Source organism: Octopus bimaculoides, chromosome 10 (assembly GCF_046866305.1).
Source record: "Octopus bimaculoides isolate indiv1 chromosome 10, ASM4686630v1, whole genome shotgun sequence".
Classification (NCBI taxonomy): Eukaryota; Metazoa; Mollusca; class Cephalopoda; order Octopoda; family Octopodidae; genus Octopus; species Octopus bimaculoides.
The window spans coordinates 50,246,810-50,255,053 of NC_142937.1; positions in this window are offsets into that span (position 1 = coordinate 50,246,810).

The window sequence follows — 8,244 nt, forward strand, 5'->3', positions numbered from 1 at the left end:
ACAGGAGCCAGTCGAGGGGCAATGGCATCATTCCCGCTCGAAATATTTCATGTGTCGCCCGCTCATGAGCCAGTCCGGGGGCACAGGCAACGATCTCTCTCGAAAAACCTCATGTGTCACCCGCACAAGAGCCGGCACATGGGCACCGGCATCGATCCCGCTCGAAAGATTTCATGTGTCGCCCGCACATGAGCCAGTCCAGGGGCACTTGCAACGATCCCGCTCGAAAGATTTCATGTGTCGCCCGCACATGAGCCAGTCCGGGGGCACTGGCAACGATCCCGCTCGAAACATTTCATGTGTGGCCCGCACATGAGCCAGTCCAGGGGCAATGGCAACGATCCCGCTCGAAATATTTCATGTGTCACCCGTACATGAGCCGGCCCAGTGGCACTGGCATCGATCTCGCTTGAAAGATATCTTGTGTCGCCCGCACATGAGCTAGTTCAGGGGCACTGGCAACGATCTCGCACGAAAGATATCATGTGTCACCCGCACATGAGCCACTCCGGGGGCACTGGCAACGATCTCGCTCGAAAAACCTCATGTGTCACCCGCACAAGAGCCGGCCCAGGGACACCGGCATCGATCTCGCTCGAAAGATTTCATGTGTCGCCCGCACAGAAGCCAGTCGATGGGCACTGGCATCGATCCCGCTCGAAAGATTTCATGTGTCGCCCGCACAGGAGCCAGTCGAGGGGCACTGGCATCATTCCCGCTCGAAATATTTCATGTGTCGCCCGCACATGAGTCAGTCCGGGGGCACAGGCAACGATCTCGCTCGAAACATATCATGTGTCGCCCGCACATGAGCCAGTCCAGGGGCACTGGCAACGATCCCGCACGAAACATATCATGTGTCGCCCGCACAAGAGCCAGTCCAGGGGCACTGGCAACGATCTCGCTCGAAACATATCATGTGTCGGCCGCACATGAGCCAGTCCAGGGGCACTGGCAACGATCCCGCTCGAAAGATTTCATGTGTCGCCCGCACATGAGCCAGTCCGGAGGCACCGGCAACGATCTCGCTCGAAAAACCTCATGTGTCACCCGCACAATAGCCGGCACATGGCCACCGGCATCGATCTCGCTCGAAACATATCATGTGTCGCCCGCACATGAGCTAGTTCAGGGGCACTGGCAACGATCTCCCACAAAAGATATCATGCGTCACCCGCACATGAGCCAGTTCGAGGGCACCGGCAACGATCTCGCTCGAAAAACCTCATGTGTCACCCACACAAGAGCCGGCCCAGGGGCACCGGCATCGATCTCGCTCGAAAGATTTCATGTGTCGCCCGCACAAAAGCCAGTCGAGGGGCACTGGCCTCGATCCAGCTCGAAAGATTTCATGTGTCGCCCGCACAAGAGCCAGTCGAGGGTCACCGGCATCGATCCCGCTCGAAAAATTTCATGTGTCGCCCGCACATGAGCCAGTCCGGGGGCACCGGCAACGATCTCGCTCGAAAAACCTCAAGTGTCACCCGCACAAGAGCCGGCCCAGGGGCACCGGCATCGATCCCGTTCGAAAGATTTCATGTGTCGCCCGCACATGAGCCAGTCCAGGGGCACTGGCAACGATCCCGCTCGAAAGATTTCATGTGTCGCCCGCACATGAGCCAGTCCGGGGGCACAGGCAACGAGTTCGCTCGAAAAACGTCATGTGTCACCCGCACAAGAGCCGGCCCAGGGGCACCGGCATCGATCTCGCTCAAAAGATTTCATGTGTCGCCCGCACAGGAGCTAGTCGAAGGGCACTGGCATCGATCTCGCTCGAAAGATTTAATGTGTCGCCCGCACATGAGCCAGTCCATGGGCACTGGCAACGATCCCGCTCGAAAGATATCATGTGTCGCCCGCACATGAGCCAGTCCAGGGGCAATGGCAACGATCCCGCTCGAAATATTTCATGTGTCACCCGTACATGAGCCGGCCCAGTGGCACTGGCATCGATCTCGCTTGAAAGATATCATGTGTCGCCCGCACATGAGCCAGTCCAGGGGCACTGGCAACGATGCCGCTCGAAATATTTCATGTATCACCCGTACATGAGCCAGTCGAGGGGCACCGGCAACGTTCCCGATCGAAAGATTTCATGTGTCACCCGCACAAGAGCCAGTCCGGGGGCACTGGCAACGATCTCGCTCGAAACATTTCATGTGTCGCCCGCACATGAGCCAGTCCAGGGGCACTGGCAACGATCCCGCTCGAAAAACCTCATGTGTCACCCGCACAATGGCCGGCCCATGGGCACCGGCATTGATCTCGCTCGAAACATATCATGTGTCGCCCGCACATGAGCCAGTTCAGGGGCACTGGCAACGATCTCGCTCGAAAAACCTCATGTGTCACCCGCACAAGAGCCGGCCCAGGGGCACCGGCATCGATCTCGCTCGAAAGATTTCATGTGTCGCCCTCACAAATGCCAGTCGAGGGGCACTGGCATCGATCTAGCTCGAAAGATTTCATGTGTCGCTCGCACAGGAGCCAGTCGAGGGTCACCGGCATCGATCCCGCTCGAAAAACCTCATGTGTCACCCACACAAGAGCCGGCCCAGGGGCACCGGCATCGATCTCGCTCAAAAGATTTCATGTGTCGCCCGCACAGGAGCTAGTCGAGGGGCACTGGCATCGATCTCGCTCGAAAGATTTCATGTGTCGCCCGCACATGAGCCAGTCCAGGGGCACTGGCAACGATCCCGCTCGAAAGATATCATGTGTGACCCGCACATGAGCCAGTCCAGGGGCACTGGCAACGATCCCGCTCGAAAGATTTCATGTGTCGCCCACACGTAAGCCAGTCCCGGGGCACCGGCAACGATCTCGCTCGAAAAACCTCATGTGTCACCCGCACAAGAGCCGGCCCAGGGGCACCGGCATCGATCTCGCTCAAAAGATTTCATGCACTGGCATCGATCTCGCTCGAAAGATTTCATGTGTCGCTCGCACAGGAGCCAGTCGAGGGTCACCGGCATCGATCCCGCTCGAAAAACCTCATGTGTCACCCACACAAGAGCCGGCCCAGGGGCACCGGCATCGATCTCGCTCAAAAGATTTCATGTGTCGCCCGCACAGGAGCTAGTCGAGGGGCACTGGCATCGATCTCGCTCGAAAGATTTCATGTGTCGCCCTCACAAAAGCCAGTCGAGGGGCACTGGCATCGATCCAGCTCGAAAGATTTCATGTGTCGCCCGCACAGGAGCCAGTCGTGGATCACCGGCATCGATCCCGCTCGAAAAACCTCATGTGTCACCCGCACAAGAGCCGGCCCAGGGGCACCGGCATCGATCTCGCTCAAAAGATTTCATGCACTGGCATCGATCTCGCTCGAAAGATTTCATGTGTCGCCGGCACATGAGCCAGTCCGGGGGCACCGGCAACGATTTCGCTCGAAAAACCTCAAGTGTCACCCGCACAAGAGCCGGCCCAGGGGCACCGGCATCGATCCCGTTCGAAAGATTTCATGTGTCGCCCGCACATGAGCCAGTCCTGGGGCACTGGCAACGATCCCGCTCGAAAGATTTCATGTGTCGCCCGCACATGAGCCAGTCCGGGGGCACCGGCAACGAGTTCGCTCGAAAAACCTCATGTGTCACCCGCACAAGAGCCGGCCCAGGGGCACCGGCATCGATCTCGCTCAAAAGATTTCATGTGTCGCCCGCACAGGAGCTAGTCGAGGGGCACTGGCATCGATCTCGCTCGAAAGATTTCATGTGTCGCCCGCACATGAGCCAGTCCAGGGGCACTGGCAACGATCCCGCTCGAAAGATATCATCTGTCGCCCGCACAGGAGCCAGTCCTGGGGCAATGGCTACGATCCCGCACGAAAGATATCATGTGTCGCCCGCACATGAGCCAGTCCATGGGCAATGGCAACGATCCCGCTCGAAATATTTCATGTGTCACCCGTACATGAGCCGGCCCAGTGGCACTGGCATCGATCTCGCTTGAAAGATATCATGTGTCGCCCGCACATGAGCCAGTCCAGGGGCACTGGCAACGATCCCGCTCGAAATATTTCATGTGTCACCCGTACATGAGCCAGCCGAGGGGCACCGGCAACGATCCCGATCGAAAGATTTCATGTGTCACCCGCACAAGAGCCAGTCCGGGGGCACTGGCAACGATCTCGCTCGAAACATATCATGTGTCGCCCGCACATGAGCCAGTCCAGGGGCACTGGCAACGATCCCGCTCGAAAAACCTCATGTGTCACCCGCACAATGGCCGGCCCAGGGGCACCGGCATTGATCTCGCTCGAAACATATCATGTGTCGCCCGCACATGAGCCAGTTCAGGGGCACTGGCAACGATCTCGCACGAAAGATATCATGTGTCACCCGCACATGAGCTAGTCCGGGGGCACCGGCAAGGATCTCGCTCGAAAACCTCATGTGTCACCCGAACAAGAGCCGACCCAGGGGCACCGGCATCGATCTCGCTCGAAAGATTTCATGTGTCGCCCACACGTGAGCCAGTCCCGGGGCACCGGCAACGATCTCGCTCGAAAAACGTCATGTGTCACCCGCACAAGAGCCGGCCCAGGGGCACCGGCATCGATCTCGCTCGAAAGATTTCATGTGTCGCCCGCACAGGAGCTAGTCGAGGGGCACTGGCATCGATCTCCCTCGAAAGATTTCATGTGTCGCCCGCACATGAGCCAGTCCAGGGGCACTGGCGACGATCCCGCTCGAAAGATATCATGTGTGGCCCGCACATGAGCCAGTCCAGGGGCACTGGCAACGATCCCGCTCGAAAGATTTCATGTGTCGCCCGCACATGAGCTAGTCCAGGGGCACCGGCTACGATCTCGCTCGTAAAACCTCATGTGTCACCCCCACAATGGCCGGCCCAGGGGCACCGGCATTGAACTCGCTCGAAACATATCATGTGTCGTCCGCACATGAGCCAGTTCAGGGGCACTGGCAACGATCTCGCACGAAAGATATCATGTGTCACCCGCACATGAGCCAGTCCTTGGGCACTGGCAACGATCCCGCTCGAAAGATTTCATGTGTCGCCCGGACATGAGCCAGTCCTGGGGCACTGGCAACGATCCCGCTCGAAAGATTTCATGTGTCGCCCGCACATGAGCCAGTCCGGGGGCACCGGCAACGATCTCGCTCGAAAAACCTCATGTGTCACACGCACAAGAGCCGGCCCAGGGGCACCGGCATCGATCTCGCTCAAAAGATTTCATGTGTCGCCGGCACAGGAGCTAGTCGAGGGGCACTGGCATCGATCTCGCTCGAAAGATTTCATGTGTCGCCCGCACAGGAGCCAGTCCAGGGGCACTGGCAACGATCCCGCTCGAAAGATATCATGCGTGGCCGGCACATGAGCCAGTCCAGGGGCAATGGCAACGATCCCGCTCGAAAGATATCATGTGTCGCCCGCACATGAGCCAGTCCAGGGGCAATGGCAACGATCCCGCTCGAAATATTTCATGTGTCACCCGTACATGAGCCGGCCCAGTGTCACTGGCATCGATCTCGCTTGAAAGATATCATGTGTCGCCCGCACATGAGCCAGTCCAGGGGCACTGGCAACGATCCCGCTCGAAATATTTCATGTGTCACCCTACATGAGCCAGTCGAGGGTCACCGGCAACGATCCCGATCGAAAGATTTCATGTGTCACCCGCACAAGAGCCAGTCCGGGGGCACTGGCAACGATCTCGCTCGAAACATATCATGTGTCGCCCGCACATGAGCCAGTCCAGGGGCACTGGCAACGATCCCGCTCGAAAGATTTCATGTGTCGCCCGCACATGAGCCAGTCCAGGGGCACCGGCTACGATCTCGCTTGTAAAACCTCATGTGTCACCCCCACAATGGCCGGCCCAGGGGCACCGGCATTGATCTCGCTCGAAACATATCATGTGTCGCCCGCACATGAGCCAGTTCAGGGGCACTGGCAACGATCTCGCACGAAAGATATCATGTGTCACCCGCACGTGAGCCAGTCCGGGGGCACCGGCAAGTATCTGGCTCGAAAAACCTCATGTGTCACCCGAACAAGAGCCGGCCCAGGGGCACCTGCATCGATCTCGCTCGAAAGGTTTCATGTGTCGCCCACACGTGAGCCAGTCCCGGGGCACCGGCAACGATCTCGCTCAAAAAACCTCATGTGTCACCCGCACAAGAGCCGGCCCAGGGGCACCGGCATCGATCTCGCTCGAAAGATTTCATGTGTCCCCCGCACAGAAGCCAGTCGAGGGGCACTGGCATCGATCTCGCTCGAAAGATTTCATGTGTCGCCCGCACATGAACCAGTCCGGGGGCACCGGCAACGATCTCGCTCGAAAAACCTCATGTGTCACCCGCACAATAGCCGGCCCAGGGGCACCGGCATCGATCTCGCTCGAAACATATCATGTGTCGCCCGCACAGAAGCCAGTCGAGGGGCACTGGCATCGATCCCGCTCGAAAGATTTCATGTGTCGCCCGCACAGGAGCCAGTCGAGTGGCACTGGCATCGATCCCGCTCGAAAGATTTCATGTGTCGCCCGCACATGAGCCAGTCCGGGGGCACCGGCAACGATTTCGCTCGAAAAACCTCATGTGTCACCCACACAAGATCCGGCCCAGGGGCACCGGCATCGATCCCGCTCGAAAGATTTCATGTGTCACCCGCACAAGAGCCGGCCCAGGGGCACCGGCATCGATCTCGCTCAAAAGATTTCATGTGTCGCCCGCACAGGAGCTAGTCGAGGGGCACTGGCATCGATCTCGCTCGAAAGATTTCATGTGTCGCCCGCACATGAGCCAGTCCAGGGGCACTGGCAACGATCCCGCTCGAAAGATATCATGTGTGGCCGGCACATGAGCCAGTCCAGGGGCAATGGCAACGATCCCACTCGAAAGATATCATGTGTCGCCCGCACATGAGCCAGTCCAGGGGCAATGGCAACGATCCCGCTCGAAATATTTCATGTGTCACCCGTACATGAACCGGCCCAGTGGCACTGGCATCGATCTCGCTTGAAAGATATCATGTGTCGCCCGCACATGAGCCAGTCCAGGGGCACTGGCAACGATCCCGCTCGAAATATTTCATGTGTCACCCGTACATGAGCCAGTCGAGGGTCACCGGCAACGATCCCGATCGAAAGATTTCATGTGTCACCCGCACAAGAGCCAGTCCGGGGGCACTGGCAACGATCTCGCTCGAAACATATCATGTGTCGCCCGCACATGAGCCAGTCCAGGGGCACTGGCAACGATCCCGCTCGAAAGATTTCATGTGTCGCCCGCACATGAGCCAGTCCAGGGGCAGCGACTACGATCTCGCTCGTAAAACCTCATGTGTCACCCGCACAAGAGCCAGTCCAAGGGCACTGGCAACGATCCAGCTCGAAAGATTTCATGTGTCGCCCGCACATGAGCCAGTCCGGGGGCACCGGCAACGATCTCGCTCGAAACATATCATGCTTCGCCCGCACATGAGCCAGTCCGGGGGCACCGGCAACGATTTCGCTCGAAAAACCTCATGTGTCACCCACACAAGAGCCGGCCCAGGGGCACCGGCATCGATCCCGCTCGAAAGATTTCATGTGTTGCCCGCACATGAGCCAGTCCAAGGGCACTGGCAACGATCCAGCTCGAAAGATTTCATGTGTCGCCCGCACATGAGCCAGTCCGGGGGCACCGGCAACGATCTCGCTCAAAAAACTCATGTGTCACCCGCACAAGAGCCGGCCCAGGGGCACCGGCATCGATCTCGCTCAAAAGATTTCATGTGTCGCCCGCACAGGAGCTAGTCGAGGGGCACTGGCATCGATCTCGCTCGAAGGATTTCATGTGTCGCCCGCACATGAGCCAGTCCAGGGGCACTGGCAACGATCCCGCTCGAAAGATAACATGTGTCGACCGCACATGAGCCAGTCCAGGGGCACTGGCAACGATCCCGCTCGAAATATTTCATGTGTCACCCGTACATGAGCCAGTCCAGGGGCCCCGGCAACGATCTCGCTCGAAAGATTTCATGTGTCGCCTGCACAGGAGCCAGTCGAGGGGCACCTGCATCGATCTCGCTCAAAAGATTTCATGTGTCGCCCGCACAGGAGCTAGTCGAGGGGCACTGGCATCGATCTCGCTCGAAAGATTTCATGCGTCGCCCGCACATGTGCCAGTCCAGGGGCACTGGCAACGATCCCGCTCGAAAGATATCATGTGTCGCCCGCACATGAGCCGGTCCAGGGGCAATGGCAACGATCCCGCTCGAAATATTTCATGTGTCACC